Source organism: Ictidomys tridecemlineatus, chromosome 9 (assembly GCF_052094955.1).
Source record: "Ictidomys tridecemlineatus isolate mIctTri1 chromosome 9, mIctTri1.hap1, whole genome shotgun sequence".
NCBI classification, from domain to species: Eukaryota; Metazoa; Chordata; class Mammalia; order Rodentia; family Sciuridae; genus Ictidomys; species Ictidomys tridecemlineatus.
Window position 1 is genome coordinate 131570016 of NC_135485.1, and position 21414 is coordinate 131591429.

Sequence of the window (21414 nt, forward strand, 5' to 3'; positions counted from 1 at the left end):
GCGGTTTTGCAGCTACCTTCTTCTACAACACTTTGTCTTCACTAGAAGAGTGACCCACACCTTCATTCCTGAAAGGTCTAGTCCATGTGTCATCCTGACTGGATTGGGTTGTTGTACTTTCCCACTGACCTTGATGACAGGACTTGGTACTATTAAAAGATGGATTTCCTGCACCCAGGCATACTCTATCTTACCTCCATTGTGGAGTGATAGTCCAATTTCCCCTTGGTAATCTGGATCAATCACCTTAACTTTCTCCCTTATTAGCCTGTTGACTCAGAGGCCTGAGGAGCTCAAAGTGGCCAGGGAAAGTCACTTCTTCCAGTTCAATGGAAACACTGTTGCACCTCCTGGCAGAAGTATTCTTCTGTAACTAAGACTTGTAGTTCAGCAGAGCAGAAGTTTGTGGGACAAGAAGCAAAAATAAAATAAAACAAACAAACAAAAAAGGAATTGTGCTAGTGGGTCACTAGGGGTACTGGTGAGTCAACTATACCATTCCCCTTTGCACCCCTTAATTCTTGGACCTGTGAATCCTAGCCATAGAAGAAAGAGAACCATGCACTGAATGCTAGCTCAGAGCATATGCAGCCTTCTGGAGAGCTTTGCCCCAGCCCTGCAAGGGTCAAATGTGCCAGGGAGGGTGTGATGGGAAGCTGGTGGAGAGCGGGTCAGCAGGAAGACAAAGGACATATCCAAGTACTCGAGGCCAACACAGCTCCGCGTTAAAAACAACACTCGGGTTCTGGGCTTTTAACACACACAGGATGGCAACCCATAAAGACAATTCTGATCAAATGTTATGGAACTTTACTTTATAGTCAGGACATAAAGCCATCTCCATGGAGGAAGCTTTACAACAAGACTTTCTATCAAGTGTTTGACGGAAATGAAACCATCTGATATAAAAAAAAAAAAAAAGGAGAAACAATATTCATTCAGTGGAATGAAGCCCATAAAACACAGGGGATGGCTCACTTCTGGACACGGTATTGGTGGCACTTGCCTCCCTGTCTCTAACGCACACAGGCGCATGTTCCCTCCAGCTATCATAAAACATTGCTATCAAGCCAGAAAATCAACACATTGGCTTCCAAAGCACATGGACTCAGTAGTTTCCCTAACAGAATCCTATGGCTTTATGAAGCCACGTAGTGACAGAATGGCAGTGGGGAAAGAAAATAAAAGCCAAAGAAAAACAGATAAACAGCTGTTTCCCCTTGCACAAAGGCATCATTGCAAATATATTGCAGCATAGGTTCCTCGCAGAGTGAAAATTCTTTTATTTTCTGGTACTGAATGACAACATGAATAGTTTTGTTCTGTTTTGGTTGCTATTTTCCCAAACTTTATTACCAGGAAAATCTTTCCCTGTGTGCATGTTGCCCATATTATCCTCCCTTCTAGGGAGACAAGTTATAGCTCAACCCCATTTCTAATTTTTACTGTTCATTTAATTTTCTTCAACACTTTAAAACATCATATGGCTGCTTTGGCTTGTCAAAACTGAGCCATCAATTTGTGGAAGAACTCATCAAACTGATACCACCAGGGCTTCACACAATATATTTCCCAGGAAAAGGCAAAACCAACTTTGTCAAGACAATGAGTATGCACATTGACCATAAACTGCACCATGTCTGTTTTTTAATATTTTGTTACTTTAACTCAGCAGAACTATTCGTATCTCATTTAAAGCAAGTGCAATTATGAATAAATTTTGACAGTATTCAAAATAAAATGTGTTTCTGATTAAACAGCAACAAAGAAGAAACACATATTTGAGGAGACAAGAGTTTTATGAGAAGAAAAGACTTTAGTCACCTGAAGAGAGAAAAACAATTCTACATCTTGATCAAGCACACCAAGCCCCATGTACATGCCTATCCGTTTTAGTAAAATATTCACACACACTTAACTGTAAAACTTAAAACTTTTACATATGTCTTTATAAAATCCAGGAAACAAGTTTCTTAGTAGTCACACAAAATCAATTAAATTTTTCTAGCAACTCGGATTCCATCAAAGTATATCATAGCAGATATAATTTAAAACAACAGAGTTTGGGAATTTTCATTTTTATAAATTTGGACAATGAAATTCAAAGATAACTATTCCAATTACTTTGGTAATCAAGTAGACTAGGATTGAACTTTGTTTCACAGAAAACCCAGGCGGCTCCTATTTACTGGACCAGGATATAGTCAAGGAGATCTGTCTGGGAATACAGCAAATCCCTATCATTGTCATAATGGGGATGAACTTAAGAGATTTGAAAGCTGTCAGCAAAGAAATCAATGATTCTCTCAAAGAGTATTATACCCAACAGCTACGAAATCTGTGCCATATATTTGTTTTTGTTATTTAGATCAACAAAATACATACCTTTCTTTATCCCTTTGTGTATCAGATCTTTTTTTTTCCATAAAAATTTCATAAGGTCTCTAGTTAAATGGTAGCTCTGGGTGATCAAAGATGTGATTTTTCTTGATTAACTTTGTATCCTCTGCTGTTCCCTTAAGCACCTTGCTATGGGAATTATGGTCACTTGACTCAATTACTTCTCAAACGGATTTAAAGTAGAAAAACTATAATTGCGCTCCAATTTCCAAAAGAAATCTGAGCACGACTTTTAATTAACCAAGTTTTAAAAGTGTGTTCACAAGACAGAGAGGAGATAAACTACAAAGCAGCAATCAAAAGCTTGTAATAAAATAGGGCAGACCAACAAACACAGCGCTAATCACAGAAATATGTAGAGCATAACAAAACCCAATTTATGCGATTCTTGACCATCTGGATCTCCTATTTTATGGGACCAGCTTGTGTAAAACTTGTCCTGGAATCCTCTGAGGTAGTACTTTTTATAACAGTATGTGGGACCAACTCTGTTTGGCTCTAGAGCAATTGGCTGGTTTCCATAAAGCCCAGAGATAAAATCAGTCCCTCCGATGAGTGTGGTATAGGACAAAGTTCTGGGGTTTGACCCAAAGCAGGCTTGTCTTCCTGCTCTGCTAATTACTTATGGTAAGCAGAACTCTGCTTCTCCCCAAAGCATCTCCTTCCCTAGGTGTGCAAGTGGTGAGCTCTCACACCTGTGATTCCGTTACAGAGTGCAATTGGCCTTAAGTAGGGAAGCTGTTGAGGAAAGGGAATCTAATCTAATCTCATGAGTTCCTAAAAGCACAGTACTTCCTCTGGCTGGTGAGAGAAGGGGAAGACAGACTCAAATCATAAGAAAAAGACTTGCCATTGATGCTTTGAAGATCTAGATAACCATGTGAAACATAATATGGACAGCTTCTAGGAGTGATGAGAATTTCTTGTTGCTAGATACTCAGCGAGGAAACAAGACTTCACCCTACAGCTACCAGGAACTGGCTTTTCCAACAACTTGAATGAGCCTGGAAGTGAATTCTATTTATTCTCTACATAAGTGTTCAGTCAAAACCTTGATTTCCATCTTGTGAGGCCCCATACAGAATATCTAGTTAAACCTGCCTGGACTTCTGAAGTACAAAAGTGTAATAAAATTAATGGTGTTAATTTCAAGCCTCTAAGTTGATGATAATTTCTTACACAGCAATAGAAAATAATGTAGGGCAATTTATTTAACTTGAAGAACTGCTCAAAGACAGAAATAATAATACAAATAATAAATGATTGTAACAGGGAGTAATGAGATTAGGTATGTAATGTGCCTGGCACAGCTTTTAGCATATGGTAAGAATTTAACCCATTGTCTGATTGTCCTATATGTAGAACAGCTGTACAAGCCTATAAAATTTTATAGGACACCTATAAAATTGCTTAAGTTTCTATAGACATTGTATATATAGGACACTCAGATATAATAGACTAAGATGGGATTACTGTACCTTTAGATATCTGATTTTATAACAAAAGAAATCTGAGCATGACTTTTAATTTTGTGACACTTCACCAGAGTTTCTGACACATTGTAAAAGTCAGTCTTTCTGAAATCTTTTGAAAAATTATTAGTGTATTAATTATTCCTAGGTTTCCTTATACTCTTAAGTTAATTTGTAGGTTTAGGTGAATTAAAATAAAATTTCACATAAGATTTCTCCAAAATGATAAAATGACTCAACAAAGGTCAACTAAAAATCAGCCATGATTTGTATTTCCATTGTGCTATGTTTTAATTGAACATTAAAAAACAAACAAACAAAAAATCCCAGATAGATCCCCTTAAAAAGCCCTGGGATACTAGTAAGTCAACCAAAGTCCTAAGCGCTCCAGGTTGAGGTTGGCTATTATAATAAAGATTGACTGAAGAGTTTTCTGAAATCTCTACCGGTCTGAGATGGACCTCAGTGAAACTCTGAACATTTCAGGGGCCAGAAAAGAAAGATGAAATGTCTTAAGAATATTCAATTTGCTCGCATTGTTTAGCTGGTTGAAATAATTCCTACTTATGAAAAAGTACAAATACAGGTTGGGATCAAAAGGCAGTTCATTAACAATGTTCGAATATTAAGAACAAGACAAGAACCTGGAACATCTTTCTTTTGAGGGAATGAGTTATGTCCTGAAATCTCTGATCCGCTGTCAGGATGAATCAAGTTTTATACGTATGAGATAAATGAGCAAAAGGAAGGAAAGGGGGATGCGTTACAGAACAGGAGATGGCATGCATTGTGAAATGGTAATAAACACAATGAATCTCACATGTGTTAAACGAGGCAGATGGGAAGCTCCGAGGACAGCAGACAATGAGGTTATAATCGTTTAGGGGGGGTGAAAAGAAACCATTAGAAAGGCTGTAGGAAGCAGAAAGATTTGGCCAAACCAGGAAATCAAGTGGGGAGGTTGGATACTGAAGGCACAATTGAGCTGTTTGATGTGGGTGATCAGGATCCTCATAGCAATGTGCTGGGAAACTACACAATAATACAGAGTAGATCAGGAAAAATCATCTCCTTGATCATATAGTTACACTCTAATGAGAGATCATGTGGATCCTGGTTTCCCTGTAGGAGGATTACAAAGCAGAAGGTTTCATCTGTTGCATGCAATGAAAAAGCAGGTCATTGTGCGCTTTTCCTTTTTCAATGGCAGAACTATGGGTCCTAATTGAGAAAAGAGGGCCTCTATTGTATTTTTATTTGGATGAAGCATACATAAAGGAAAGAGGGGAATTTTCCTGCAGTCTACTACAAGTTAATTTAAACATCAGCCCCCGCCCCCCCTCCCCCCATTGCAATGCTCTCACTGCTGTGCTGGGAAATGATACAACAGGAATAAAGAGCGTCAGGCCTGCTCTCCTAGAGCTCACTGTCTGGTTGGAAGACAGACAAGGCCTCAGCAACTGCACTACAGTGGGGAGCATCTGAGGAGGGTGCTGTGACAACCCACAAGAGCAGACTTTCTGGAGAAAGTGACACTAGAGCTGAGCAAACTTTTAGGACAATAAGACACTCATTGATAAGGGGTCAGAGAGGGTTCCCAGCTCAGCAGGCAACATGTCTTAAAGGCCTGAAAGACTATGATTGACAGACATAATTGGCTATAAACTGGCTTATTTCTTCATTATCACGGTTCTTTTACATTTAAAGTCTACAGTTCAATCTCACGACAGTGATTTTTTTTTTCAATATAGAATTCTTGCTTTTTCCAAAATGTTTGAAATCCCCTGTTTTAAGCAAAATGAACACGTTTATGCTTTCTGTCTTATACACACTCAAGAGATTGTGGCCTATAAATTATAAAGTCATTGAAACTATAAAACAGCAAAGATAGATCAATGAAACAGAAAATTTTCTGTTGTGAAGTTCTTAAAAAGTAAGATTATGCCAGAGGCGCAGTAGTGAACATCTGTAATCCTAGTAGCTTGGGAGGTTGACACAGAAGGATCTCAAGTTCAAAGTTAGCCCTAAGCGACTTAGCGAGACCCTATCTCAAACAAACAAACCAAAAAAATCAAATTAGGCTATGGATGCGGCTCTGTGGTTAAGCGCCCCTAGATTCAATCCTGGGTACAACAACAACAAAAATAAATAAGAGGGTTGGGACTGTGGCTCAGTGAGCGCTTGCTTCCCACACATGAGGCACTGGGTTTAATCCTCAGCACCACATAAAAATAAATAAGTAAAATAAAGATATCGTGTTCATCTACAACTAAAAAATATTAGAAAAAAATAAATAAGTAGATAAATAAATAAGATTATCTAATTAGAAATAACATCAAAACTATTCAATTAACAGGAAAAAAAAAAAACCTAAACCATTCCCCATCCTCAACTCTAGAATCTCTAATCTTTGGTTATGCATGGAGATAAGAGAAAAACTGAACTAAAATATTTGTCTTCTTGTCATGGATATATAAAAGCGAGAGTTGAGAGAGCAGAATTTACCTCTTATTACTAAACACTGAAGACAGTGTACCTATCAAGTAAGACTTCAGTGCTCTCAAACTACTAGATTTTCTCACAGGCACACACAGAACCTTCCCTCATGACACACCAGTGAGCAGTGGTTGCCAAGTCTTTTAATCACAAACGATTAGCATGAACTTTAAGAGGACTTAAAGTTTATCTTGTTTCATGCTATTATTTGCAAGTAGGGATTACTGAAATTAAAAAAAATGTTGGCATCATGAATAGAAAAATAAATTATTTACATTCTTACCACATGGGAAATTCATCCTCGCCACATATACAATGTGGGTTGATAAGTGAAACGGCTACAATCCCTCCCAGCTCCTGTGTCCTTTGGTACTCTGACTTTGCCCCTTTATCTGCTTCTCCTTCTTTTATATCTTCGAGGCCCTGTCCCTATAACTAGCTCTGATCAGGAGGATATGGTGAAAGGAGTGTGTGATCTCTAAGGCTAGGATCTCAGAGACCTTGCCGTTCTGTTTGCTCCATTTTTGAAAGTTTCTCGTGGCATGTGAGAAAATCCAGCTGGACTACTGAATGAAGTAGTCCATGTAGTAGTAGACTACTGCATGACTCATAACTCAGGCCACCACCAGACCCAAGGACCCAGGCAGGGCAGTGAACAGATTTCCAATGAACCCCCAAATCAGTCAAGCAACAAAATCATGAGAAATAATAAATGTTGTGATTTTTAATTGCTAAATGTTGAATTTTTTAAAATCATTTTTTCTTTTTCACAAAGCAACAGATAACCAATTCATTATATAGGTTCAATCTAAAGATTCTGAAAATAGGAGTTTACAATCTCTCCTCAAAAAAATATCCCTATGATATTAAAGTATCTTTTACAGCATTTTTTAGTACTTTCACAATACCTCATTCTGCTGACGGGGATGACTTTCGGAGTCAGATATCATCATCCAGAGTTCCAGAGGAGAAAACAAAAGCTGATTAGTTTACCTAGCTAGTAAGTACATCCTTGAACCTGGGAGCCTCGGCACTAGAGTAGGAGCTTCTCTAGTGAAGCCTATACTACTCAACCTTGGTTCTCTAGTACATGCATGATGACTAGATATAGAAGGTCATATTTTTAAATTATTTTTAGTTGTAGGTGGGCACAATATCTTCATTTTATTTATTTATTTTTTTAAGTGGTGCTGAGGATTGAACCCAATGCCTCATGCATGCAAGGTAAGCGTTCAACCACTGAGCTACAATCCCAGACCTAAAAGGTTATTTTTTTAAAGAAATTATAACTGAATGGAAGGATGTATGTATGCATAGATGGATGAATAAATGGATGGATGGAGAGACAGACGAATGAATAAATCTACTTCTTCACTTGATATTTTAAATATTTAAGACAACTGTGATATACACACAACCCACCCCTATACCAAGGCCCTTCATGACTCTTGTTTCAGTTATTTTCACTTGAATTAGTTCTTAGATATGTTATATTCCCATTTATCTTTAAAAAACAATTAAGAAAAATGTGATTTGTCGATGTTTCTCTCCAACACTCAGGTATTTAAGTGCCTGGCATAATGCTGAGTCCAAAACTACTTTCAATAACCTGAACTTTTGCGTCTATATGAAAGTAACATTTTGCAGCGATCATCAGTTTATCTGGACTAAGGAATCGTCTTAAAAGAAACAAAAAAAAAATTCTGGTTATATTGGGGGAAAATACAACATATTTCTGGAAATATGTTGGTTAAATTTGCAATCAATAAATTCTACTAGGAAAGCATATTTAATCTCTAGTGATCAACTTGAGTTAAAAGAACAAATGACTCATTAATTATGGCTAATTTGAGAGGTTTCTTCAAATCATACCCTTGATTTTTATTAACTTGGGCTGAATTACAGAACCAAAACTTTTTATTTAAATTCTAAACCATATCCTTTGGTCAATTTTAGAAGAACAGAACATTCTTCAATCCCATAAAGCATAAGTATTCTAATTCCTTGATCCAAGTGGAGTTTGCTACAATTCTTATGGGCTATTTTATGATAATCTCATAAACCAGAGATATTACTTTTTCTCTCTGTGATAAGTAAACATTATTTTGCATTAATTTCCATAGGATTATAAAATCAGGAATTTCCTGCAATATTATGTTCAATTCTAAAAAACATTTTTTAAAATCCTCATTAATTTTACTGAATCTACTTTTATATCTACTTGCTAGAATTCCTGGGCTCACAAGAAGTGGGTCATGATTTATAAAATCTAATTCTGGACAAAAATTCTTATTTCAATAGTTATGTAACTTAACAATGATATTTTAATAATGCATATCCATGCTGTGTCAAACAAACAAAGAAAAAATAACATTCAAATTCAGTTTGTCCTACTGTATGTACACTCACAACAGATCACTTCTAGAACCCAAAAGTGCATGGATATTTCTCCCCAATAGCAGGAAACCAATCAATTCTGCAGTGGATACCTGCTGGACATTTGCTAATTTGATTCCAATCTGCTCTATTTACCTAGAGATAGTGTCAGATCCCACAAGGTGATGGCTCAGTCCTACAAGACTGTCTCATTTCTGACACCTGTCACAATCTGGACCTCCAGAAACTCTGACCAACTAGCTCCAAGTTTGGGTTTCCATGCACCCCTATTTAGGCTCCACCAATTTGCTAGAGCAGCTAACAGAATTTAGGAAACACATTTACCAGTTTTGATATTTTAAATGATGCAAATGAACATCCAGGTGATGAGACACATAAGGCAAAGTCTGGAAGGCTTCTGGGCACACATGCATGGAGGTGGGTTTCGACCTCCCAGCATGAAGCTGAGTGCCCGTTCACCTTCCTGTGAGCCTCCAGATGTTCGGCTTTTGGAATCCCTGTCCTTCTGCACGTTTTCACGAAGATGTAATTGCACATGGGAAGCAGTCCTTCCTTGCAGGTATGGGGCAGAACCCCTTCGAAATAGGGTCTAATGATTTACTATCAGATAAGGTACATCACAAAGTATCTTTATGCCCATTTCCAAGACAAAAAGGTAAAAGAAGATAATTATATTTTTTAGTTTCTATGGCCTGCACTGGGGAAGAGAAATTCTGGTTTAAGTGGCTTTTCTTGGGGAGAAAAAGAAACTAATGAAAGAAGGGCAGGAGAAAGTCATAGAGAGACTTTACTTGGAGCCTAAGGCACTGCAGCCTAAGGCACTGCAACACTGCAACCAGGGAGTGTCTTTAGCCTTCATCCCTGGTACTCTAACAAAAGATGCCGCATTGATCCACTCACACAGAAAATGACTAGGGCTGGCTGTGTGGGTTACAAGCCAGGCACCATGGAGAAAAACAACACAATAACAAATCTACATAAATATATAATACCACTCATGTTCACTCATGATTGTTTAAATTATTCACATGCTGAAGATTAATCTAGATCTCTAGATCCCACATCTCAGTCCAGCTTTAGTTCTTTTGAAATAGACCATGGAAGGGGATGCCAAATCAGGTTACAGCTGGTTTTTGTTTAGGAAAAAGAGATTAGGAAAAAGCATTACAAATAATATTTGACAAAGACCCTATCTGGCCTAGAAAGACTGTCTGGCTCTTTATTAAAAAAAAAAAAAAGTTTGCTAATTCTGGATTTGGGGATATTTTTCTTTGAATTTCCCATTACAATCTCAAAGTTGAGAAACCTAAAATTAAAATTTTTCCTCCAGACAACGCCCTGTTCTTCCAACTCTCCAGTTCTACCAAATCCAGCACCAGGCAACCACTATCCCATGTTCAGAAGCAGCCTTGTCCAGATGCCCTCTGTGATTGCCAACAACCCTCTCTGGTTTCCTTTGTCACCACTACTAATTGCAATGGCACAGTCCAGGCCTGCATCACCTCCAGGCTGAATTCCTGTAACTATATCTGTTTCATGCTTTGGTTATCCTGGGTTAGCTCCTGATGAACTAATATAAATCATCGAGCTACTTTTGTAATACAATCACTCAAGTGTTTACAATTTTCAAGTCTTCCTGTTGCTTATCATGGTATGTCTAAATTCTATGGCACTTTCAAAGCCCTCCTTAAAGGCACACACATTTCTAAATCTGTTTTTTATTTAATCTCCAATAGGAAGTCACCTGTTTCCCTTCAGTTACCAATGACCTTACCATATTCCCCTCACATTCTACCTCTTCAAATACAGAAAAGAAAGGCAAATTTTTACTTCTAATAATAACATTAAAATAATAGTAGCTAGCCAGGTGTGGTGATATACCTCAGTAATGCCAGTGGCTCGGGAGGCAGAAGCAGGAGGACCACAAATTCAGCCTCAGCCACTTAGTGAAGCCCTAAGCAACTCAGGGAGACCTTGTCTCTAAATAAAAAATTAAAAGGTCTGGGGATGTGGCTCGGTGGTAAGTAGCCTGGTGTTCAATTCCCAGTACCAAAATAAATAAATAAAAAATAATCATGCTAGTTAACTAATAGCCAGTGCTATCTTCATTTTCTATTCTCAGCTATTCATGTGTTATTAACTAATTTTTGTTTTACAACAACTTTGTAAGGAAGGTACTGCTATTGTCATCATTTTAAAGATGACAAGTTTAAGGAACAAAGTAATTGCATAACTTACCCCAAGTTACACAGCCAGTAAGTGGCAGCCCCAGAACAGGAAACCAGGCAGCTTGGCTTGTGTCCTTGTTATCATCACTCACTCTACTCACTGAACTATGTTCCTTTGAGAATTCAACCAGTACCACCTCCGTTTCAGAAAAATTCCCACTGCTTAGGGTTTCCAAGCCTCTGGTCTTGAAAATGAAACTGGACCTAGATCTGGTCTCTGGATTCTGTAGTAGAGAGGGGAAACACCATCTGTCAGCGGAAGCTGAACACAAGGTTACCCTCAGAAGGATGTGATGCAAACCGGCCCTTCAGCCAGGAGGGTGAGAAGGCAAAGGAAAACAGAAGTAGAAGAGAGGCGTGGACCACTTCTCCTTCCAGAGCAGAATCCATGGAACGTGGGGTCAGAGTACGTTCAACAGGGAGCTGAGTACTGATCATGCCTGTTGGACTCTTGGACTCCAAATGGGAGGGTAATTCCACCCATGGAGCAGCCAGATATGACAGGGTACCAGAGGGAAGGCTTCAGTAGGCAGAGAAGGATGGAGTGAACCATCCAAGTCTCTGTGGAAGGGATCCAGAAGTTTCTGCCAAAGTTCACAGGAACATGGAAGACGGCTGAAGAGAGAATCAGAAACTTGCCCTGAACAGCAATGGCAAAGAGGCATGAGGGAAGTTCCCCCTACCACGTCAGAGACCGCCTACCACCATGGCGTGGCCAGGTAGACAAAGGCATGGGGAAATCACAGCATCTTTCTCCCAAAAGTCCCTCCATTCTAAGGAAAATATCTCCTCCAACAGGTGTGCATATATTTTTGGTATAAGTGGCACTTTTATCTCTATTACATAATCAATCATTTAACATATGCTAACAAAATTAGAAGGTGGTTTAACTGCAATTGTAAAATACACACTAATAAAATGAAATTGTATATGCTGCACAATTTTCAGTGTCCAAATTATATTTCTAGCAAACTGAGTGAGATTTATTAACTGTGACAGTGGACAAAACTTAATGTCCCATAAAAATGCTATCAGAATCGGGTTAGGTTTTCACAGAACACTAAAATAACCTATTATAACAGAAAATTAAAATAAGGGAAATAACTTAAGAAGCTCACTAATGGTAGGTGGTGTTGAGGTTCATGCTGATGGGTCTATCCATACAGACTAAACTTTCCAGTGCTTTGAAACTTTCTAAGTATTATGTTCATTAGTATACCAAGATAAAAGCACACGCACATATCTACCATTATAAAAGAACTAAAAAAACAAAGTGTTTCAAAAATTAGTATTTGACTCAACTCCACCCTTCCTTCCTCTAACTGAATAAACAGAGCCCTCAAAAACAGAAGACAGACATGTTTCTTAACCTTGCTGATAGACAAAGCAAACACATTATTATTTTAAAGGTGAGTATCAATTGAGAGTGAATTCCAATCTACTGAGACTTAAACCACAGTACTCAAACATGAGAGTACTCAGCCACAGCTGAGATGCCAGTGGGACCTTCTTCAATGTAAGGTGCCCTGTGGAAAAATCATCCCATCACCTTAATAGATGACAGTAGCCATTGTTTAATGAATGCCTACTCTATTCCAACTGCAGGCAAACCCCATTAAGGGTTATAAGTCCTATGTCATTCATAGAATCCCTGTGAGGCAGATACAAAGATCATCTCCATTTTGCAACTGAAACTGAGAGCAGGAACAGATGACCCACTGTTGTGATACTATACTAGTAGGTGGTGGAGCTGGGCTTCTAATCCATTCAGCTCAATCTTTATACATGGCATTTGACAAAATCCAGTACACATTCCTTAAAAAAATAATTATCAACAAAATAAATAGACTGAAAATTCTGAACAACTTCCAACCTACTAGCAAATCACAAGTATCCTTACTGTACTTCAGAGTAAAGATAAGACACCTTGGTACCTATTCTTTGCAAATAGGGGAGAAAAAGAAGAGATGACAATTATAACTACTCCAAAGGGAAAAACATTCTATGAGCATGCCAAGGAGAACATAGTAACTTTTTTCCAATCACGACAAAGAATCTTCTATAACTGAGCCTCTACCCGAGTCCATTTTCCCATATTCTTTGTCATTGCACCATAATTCCACAATTATACAATAAAGAAAGTTAAGCAAATTACCCAAGATACCATAAGAAGTAAAATATCAAGTTCTGAGAAGTTTGGAGACAAAATAAATGATGAATGAAAATTAAATAATCAATAAATATCATATACATCATTCCCTATCTCAGCAATATGCAGGGGAAAATCTACACAATGCTCAGGAATGAATATGAAAAGGAATGTTCTGGTACTATCTAAAAAACCAATAAAACAAGATTAAAAAGACAAAGGGTAATTAAATAATTTGAGAAGCAAACTTGATTCCTGAAAGAAATGGTATATATTACGAATCTATTTATTTCAAATTATTTCATAAGAAATGTATTTGGAATCTAAATTGACATAAAAGAGTTGACATAGAAAGCGGAATTAAAATTGTGATCCTTAAGGAAAAATCTACTGCTGAATGTAATTTTTAAATAGAAAAAGAATAAGAAGGAGCTAGAAAGAATAGATGTTAAATATACCAAAAAATAAAAAGTTTGGTTTATCAATACAAAGGTATTAATGAGTGACTCGGCAAAACATTATAACTCTAAACTTGAAACAGGTGAGTTATTATTTAACAAGGATCCCAAGAAAAAATAGATTAGCTCTCTAAGAGAAAACTTATAGTATTTTTCCATAGTCTATGACAAATAAATTCTGACTTTTAAAAAAAATTAAAAATATCCAGGAAAAAAGCAAATAAATTTTTATCTGGTATCTGAATAGTAATATAAAGTAGTGTGTTTTTTTTAAATTCAACAAAGGAAAAGCAATAGGTTTGGCAAAATAAAAATAAATTGATAAGTTAATATAGAATGAAGATGATAAGTTGATTTTAAAAAGTAAAAAATATGTTAAATACACGGGCTCCTTAATTCATTAAAGGATCATAAAATTTAATATGAAGAATGAAAATACCTCTAAACATAAAGAACTTTAATAGATAATTGAGGTGTGAAACAGCAAATGAATACTTTATAGAATTAAACTTTTATAGTATTAGGAACAGTGTCATCTTTCACTTTACAAATGTGTGAAAATAATTACTAATTTGCATTTTGCTATATTTTTTCTTTAAAGGTAGTATATTCACATGACTGAAGAAAACAATATGAGAAGGCATTTATGTAAATTTCAGTTCCTGTTCTGTGGACTCCATCCTCCCTTCACTGGGTCTCTCTAGGTAACCATTCCTGTTACTTCCTGTGCTTCCTCCAAAAATACTATATAAAATGCAAGCAAATCTAGAAAGAGACATTTATATTCCTTCACTTCCTAAGCAAAATTAAATAACAGCTAGCATTTTATGTCGAGTTGAATATCTCTCTCTCTCTTTTTTTTTTTGGTACCGGGGATTGAATCCAGAGGCACTTTACCACTGAGCCACATAACCAGACCTTTTTTATATTTCATTTAGACACAAGGTCTCAATTAGTTGCTGAGGCTGGCTTTGAACTCATGGTCTTCCTGCCTCTGCCTCCAGAGCTGCTGGGATTACAGATGTGCTCCATGCCTGGCTTAAATATATCTTTATAAGTTGAAATGCAATTTATTTCTTTTTATACAGAACGTCCTTGGTGTTCTTTCCCTATGGCTCTATTGCTATGCACTCCCCACAATCCCACCCAACTATTTCTAAAAGTTTTCGTTACAGCAGAAAGAAAACACCTGGTAATGTTTCTCCCCATTTAGTCATTTTGAATTTTTCTCCAGTTAATCATTTTTATTTTGAAATTTTCCAGACTGGTTCTCCAACTTCCAACCAAAGGACTTTTTTTAATGAGTCAGATTCATTTATTGATCAGTCCCTATCCTAGATCCTAAAATTGAGTAATGGTTAAAAGTGTTTGGGTAGATTCTTTGGGAGTTTCTAAATATTTAGTCATCAAAACATTTTCCTTCCACCTGTCTGTTTAAAACTCGATTTTTTTTTTCTTGTATGCTTTGTTGGAAATCTGGTACAGCATCACCAGTACGGTTGTACATCTTTATCTCATTTGGCATTTTAGCAAGGATGGCAGCTACACCTCTAGTATTTTGCCATAAATTATGATCCTATCTTTGCACTGAGATTGTGTGTGTATGTGTGTGGGTGCGCGCACACCTGTGTGTGTGTGTGTGTGTGTGTGTGTGGTAGCAAGTGTTTACATGCAGGTGTGTGTAAGCATTTTGTCACGGTCATAAAATCTTTAATTCTTACTTTATTGAGTTGCCCTTATTTGTTTAAACATAAAAATAAACCCACAATGATTGCTGAATTTGCTCAACTGAATATTTAGCATATATAGAGATTAACTTGTATTTTTTCTTAGATCCATTAATATGATTAATTAATTTAACAGTTAACAATCTTTCATCCCTAAAATGAACCCTACTTTGCCATTATATATTACTCCTTCAATGAGCTCCTAAATTATTTCTGCTAATAATTTACTGATGAGATTAAGCTTAAGTATCAAAGGCATGCTCACTTCATGAAAATAATTTGAAGTTTGTATTTTTTGAGAAGGCTTTAAATCACTCTGCAATTATTTCTCATTAAAATAACCACTAGATAGAATGCAATTTTGAAGAATGTATGTTGTAATATCTCAGTAAAAACTAATGTTTGGCCTGGCATGGTGGCACGTGCCTGTAATCCCAGCAGCTTGGGAGGCTAAAGCACGATAACCTCGAATTCAAAGCCAACCTCAGCAAAAGCAAGGTGCTAAGCAATTCAGAGAGACCCTGTCTTTAAATAAAATACAAAATAGAGCTGGTGATGTGGCTCAGTGGTTGAGTACCCCTGAGTTCAATCCCCAGCACCCCTCAAAAAAACAAAACAAAACTAGAAACAACAACAACAAAAACTGATGTCTGGTATGTAAACTAAACAAGATGCATGTTATAACATATGAGGTTATAGAGTCTAATGGCAATTATTAACAGAGTAGTAGACATAAAGGAGAAATAAAAAGTTGATTAATCTAAATAAAGGCACAAAAGGAAAAAGCACCATAAAGGACTGAGGAAATAGTCAGATAAACACATCTAAATCAGTAATCATACAAATGAAAATGAACTAAACACTCTGTAAAATACTAAGATTGCCAAGTTGGACTAAAGACAATAGCACGATCTATAGCTAGCTATGTGCTGTTTAAGAGGCAGGCCTGTAACATAAAAACAAACGATGAACGTAAATGGCAAAGAAACCAGGGTAGCTATATTTACACCAAAGGAGACTTTAAGTCAAGTAGCTTATTAGAAAGATGAGGGTGCGGGGGCATTTCAAAGCAAGGAAGAGGCCGATCTCCCAGGGTGTTATGGTTTGGATCTTATGTGTTGAAGACTGGCTTCCCAGCTCACGGTGCTATGCGGGGTGGGGAAACTTCAAGAGGTGAAGCCTAGTTGGAGGAAGTCAGTCACTGTGGCATGCCCTTCAGGAGAATATTGGGACTCCCTGCCCCTTCCTCCCTCTCTCTGTCTTTTCCACTTCCCACCTACCATGAAGGATGCATCTTGCTCCATCCTGGGCTCCACACCCCCATGATATTGTGCTTCCATGCAGCCCATAGCCAAAGATAAAAATCAGGGACTGAACCCTCTGAAACTGTGAGCCAAAATACAACTTTCCTCCTTTAAGTTGTTTATCTCAGATGTTGTGTCATAGTGATGCAAAGCTCACTGACACACCGGGGGATATCACAATCCAAAATCTAATTTCCTGAAATCATAGCTTTACATTTACTAAGTTAAAATTAATAGAACTAAAGCAATTTCACCATCGGTGTAGGTGTTTTAAAAAAAAAATCTTTAAAAAATGTACATAAAACAAACAGTAAGAGAAGAGTTTAATAAGAATAAAGCAGATCTGAAAAAGAATTAATAAACTTGATCTACCTGGTGTTGTATAGTACTTGACACCCAACACTGACAAAATTCACACTTTTTTCAAGTCCTCTTGGAACATTTGCCAAAATTAAGCATATGCTGGGCCATAAAGCAGGTTATTAAAAATTAAAAGGACTTAAATTCTGGCTGTGATATCAGTAAACACAAAAGATACCTAAGGAATGATCAACAGCTGGAAAAATTAAGCAACATATTTTTAAAATAATCTGTGGCCTGAAAGAAATTCCCATGGAAACCAGAAAAACAATAAAAGTATGACATCATCATTAGACACAGAAGCATTTCGGTAAGGAGTGCAATTCCAGGAAAGTGGGAGGAAGTAAATAAGGGGAAAATATCAGGATACTGAAGAAAAGCCCCTACCAGGAAGTGCTGCAGAGCTGGCCATTTCTAAGAGCACAGAACGACGACACAGACTGCACCATAAGGAGTCACTCCCAGGCAGAGGACAGGGGAAGGGTGTCCTGCTGACGTCTCCATTTCCTTGGTCAGAGCCCACACACACAGGCTGTCCTCTTGTGCACATTTCCATGACAGAAGGAAACCCCAGACAAGACATACACACACTGCAGGCAGGTATCTGACTGCCTGTCAGGATGCACACTGTGAAGTTCATTGGCACTTACAAAAGGGGTGTCATAAGTATCAATTCTGAGCTCCTCCAGAGTCATCACTAGAAGCTGCCACCATGGGCCACAGCCCCTTCCCACCAATGCATTTCTCTCCTTTTCAAAAATGTGCTCTGTGAGCTCTCCCACTTACAGATGCAAAAACATCTTTCTCTTTTTCTCCCAGCAATGATTTCTGTTCAAGGTTAGTGCTCACAGAGCAGGTCCTTTTCTTTCTTGCAGTATTTATCTGTTGATGAGCACTGATATCAATGGGTTCCTTCCAAATTCCCATTCTTCCCTGGCACTCAGCAGGGTTTCCTGCACAAATTCTGCTGGCTTCAGTTGTTTTGCCTATAAATGACATATTTGGGGTTTTATGGTATTTCACTGTCTCTGGATTTTGCTGTACGCTTAGTTTGTGAGTCTCCCCCTCGATCCAAATTCCCTGGTTTTCTGTAGGGTTCCTGAAATACTCACATGTGGCATAAACTATTATCCTATTCCTCATGGAACCAAAAAGGATGATTAAATGTTAGGATGGATGAGGAGACAGGCCACCAAGACTCACAGAGAGATGACAAAAGTGTAAATTTGCACAGGCTTTCTGGAACACGTGTTGAGCATCTTTAACTTATTTCTAAATTTGGACATTGTAATTCCCTTCTTTCAAGGTTAATTTTGGTCCACGGCTTGACTGAACGGAGGAGATGGTAGGAATAGGTAAAGCACACTTCTGGGTGTGACTATTAGGGTGTTTCTGGAGAATACTGGCACGTGGATCAGTGAACTGAGTGGGAAAGACCCTCCCTGAATGCAGGAAGCACCATCCAATAGGCTGGAGATCCAGGCGGAGCAAAGGGCAGAAGTGGCCACTAGAAAATGCTTGGCTTTCTCTTCCCAAGCAGGTGGAGTCTTCTGCTGCTGCCACTGGCGGACATGGAACTCCACGTCCTTCAGCCTTTGAATGCACACTTACACCAGGGGCTCTCTAGGTAGCTTTCAGCTCTTTGCACTAGCACTGGGGCTGCATCTTTGGCCTCTTCCTTTGTTCTGAGGCTTCTAATTCCTTAGACCTAGCAGCTCCCACTTTCTTTGACTCTCTAGACTGAAGACCGCAGTTGAGGGACATTTTGGATTCCCTTGTCATATGAGAAACTCTAATAAATCCCCTTTTATAATTATGAATTCTATTGGTTTTGTTTCTCTGGAGAACTCTAATACACCCTGCTAAGAAACTTTCCTGATAAAATTGTCAGAATTATGGACAAAGATCTACCCAAGTATACATTAGACAGTGTTGCTTTTAATAATTAAAATTAGGGAAATTAATGATGGTTTCTGATACATTTTAACTTGGATTATTATGTATGCATTGAAATAATATTTACTTATGTAATGCCAAGGAGAAATGTTACAATGTTGTATCTTTTTTTTTATATTGATGAAAAATAACACTGGAAAGAATAATGTAATCAGTTATTCCTTAGTAATTACATAAGTGGTGAAATTTTTCCACTGTATACATTTCTGTGGTTTTTACTTTACTATAATGAGCATGTATTACTTTGATAATCAAAAAAGTAGTAAGAAATACTGTTAAGTTTTAAACAAATTGAGTTAAAGACATGTTTGATGGCTTCCCAACCCTGTAGACTACAGTTGTAGGTAAAATAAATAAAGAGGGCTTTGGTGAAAGCATGTAGATATGAGATCCTTATGAACTTACCATATTCCAAATCCTCATTTATAAGTACATTTGTTCTCAGAATTAACTCACCATATACCCAAATTCTGATGCATAAGTACATTTATTCTCAGAATGTAAAAAAAAAAGTAAAGATTATGATAAACACTGCAGGTGAAATTCAGTTATACAAATGTCATTTCAGCCAAGGTTTCTTTATTATGAAGCCTACTATGCTAAATTGATTTTCCAAAATAAGAGCTGCTTTGGAGAGGAAATCCTGTACCAATTGTGCTTTACTGGGTCCTAGTGACAGTAATATCAAGGGTCACTAAGGAATAAATGGCACTTGATTGCCTGCTTTTTAGTATGCAAATTGAGATATTTGAGGTCTCTCTACCTACCCTAAATTTTCAGTCCTCACTCATATTAGACAGGAATACTAATCACTAGTCACCCCAAGTGACCAATCAAAAGGCCTCTGTTTGTTAGAATACCAACAAAGGAAGCTGAAGGAAAAACTGAGGAATCAGAATTCTTCAAAAAGAAAAAACTGAAAGCATATGAGACTTTTTTTCTTACAACTTCAAACACTTATTTATTACTGAGATAATAAGGGAGGAGGTTCCTCTTGGAATTTCTTGCATTTTCAACCATGATCTCATTTAAAAAAAAAAAACTCTCCTGTCCCCAAATTTATCAAAATGGAATTTTTTAAATTAATGACTAGTTGCTTTCATCAATATCTCATAGTGACAAGATAATTCAAAGCTACATTACTAGTGCTTAAAAAGTCCCAAGTTCTATACCCCAATGATCAAAATGTCCTGTCCTTTTTAGAACCCTCAGTGCAGACACCCTAATAAGCGTGTATTCAAAAGACCACCAGTAAATTGGTCCTTGAGTTCAGGGGAATACTTACCAAAATTCCTACTAAACAGTAGTTTCAAGGAAGCCTAATGAAGTTAAGGGGAAATTGTTAGTTTATAGGTAATTACTGCCAAAGGATATGTTTTTCACACTTTTTGTTTCACTTTTTATGTTCTTATTTTCTGGCACCAAAAAATGACTAAGCAAAAGAGGAATTACCTTTTTCTCATTAGCATTTATGTAAAGAGTTTCAGTTTATGTAAACCCCCTTTCCTTCTGCATTATGTACACAATACAAAATTTTATTTTGAGGAATTACACAGAAATTATAACGAAATGTAAGAGGAACAGGGAGGAAGGAAGGGAAAGGGATACTACTGGGATCTGAATGAGAGCAAAGTATGTTCATGCTTTTATAATTATGTCAGAATGAAACCTAATATTATGTATAACTAAGAGGAACCAATAAAAAAATTTTAAAAAGAGATATGTATAGGTTTACCAATAAGAATCCAGGTGCTTGAATTTTCATTTCTGTGGCTTTATTTTGTTGAGTTCTTGAGACTGAACTTGATCTTATATTATCTTTATATATTTTTCAAAAATTTCAATTAGTCATTAAATAATCTCATCAATGTCAGATAGTCTCTAATTTCCTTAAAGTAGTAAACTAAGAAGTTGGAAAATGGAATTATATTATTGTGTAATTTGAAGCACCCATTTCTTCAAAAGCAAAGTAGTAAAGTAGCAGAATGTGAGCTGCAGAATCTTGTCATCTTATGTTCTCAAGGATTGGCAAAGTGCGATCTATAGCTCAAATCTCATCCTGTTATGGTTCAAATATGAGGTATCCCCCCAAAAATCTCATCTATGAGATGATGAAAAAAATTCAGAGGTAAAATGATTAGGTTATGAGAGCCTTTAGCTAATCAGTGAGTTAATCCACTAATATGGATTAACTGGGTGGTAACTGTGGGCAGGTAGGTTGTAGCTAGAGGAAGTAGATCACTGAGAGCATGTCTTTGGGGTTTATTTCTTTGTCCTTGGTCAGTGGAGCTCTCTCTGCTTCCTGGCTGCTATGTCCTGAGCTGCTTAACTCTGCCACACACTTCCACCATGATGTTCTGCCTCACCTTAGAGCCAGAGCTAAGGAACTGGCCAACCATAGACTGAACCCCTGAATATGAGTTCAAATGAACTTTTCTTCTCTAAATTTTTTTTATCATTTTTTTTT

The 21414-nt window shown here is 37.2% G+C and overlaps 1 protein-coding gene across 4 annotated transcripts in view; it reads right to left on the reverse strand.

Annotated features, from left to right (window-relative positions):
• Il15 (interleukin 15) overlaps nt 1-21414 on the reverse strand; it is a 67415-nt gene that overhangs the window by 23213 nt on the left and 22788 nt on the right. The window contains exon 3 of one of the 4 annotated variants that reach the window (XM_078022086.1): nt 20233-20266. The exons of the other annotated variants lie outside the window; for them this stretch is intronic. The gene's annotated coding sequence lies outside the window, so the exon portion shown is untranslated. The remainder of the gene's footprint in view (nt 1-20232; nt 20267-21414) is intronic. 4 annotated transcript variants of the gene reach the window in all.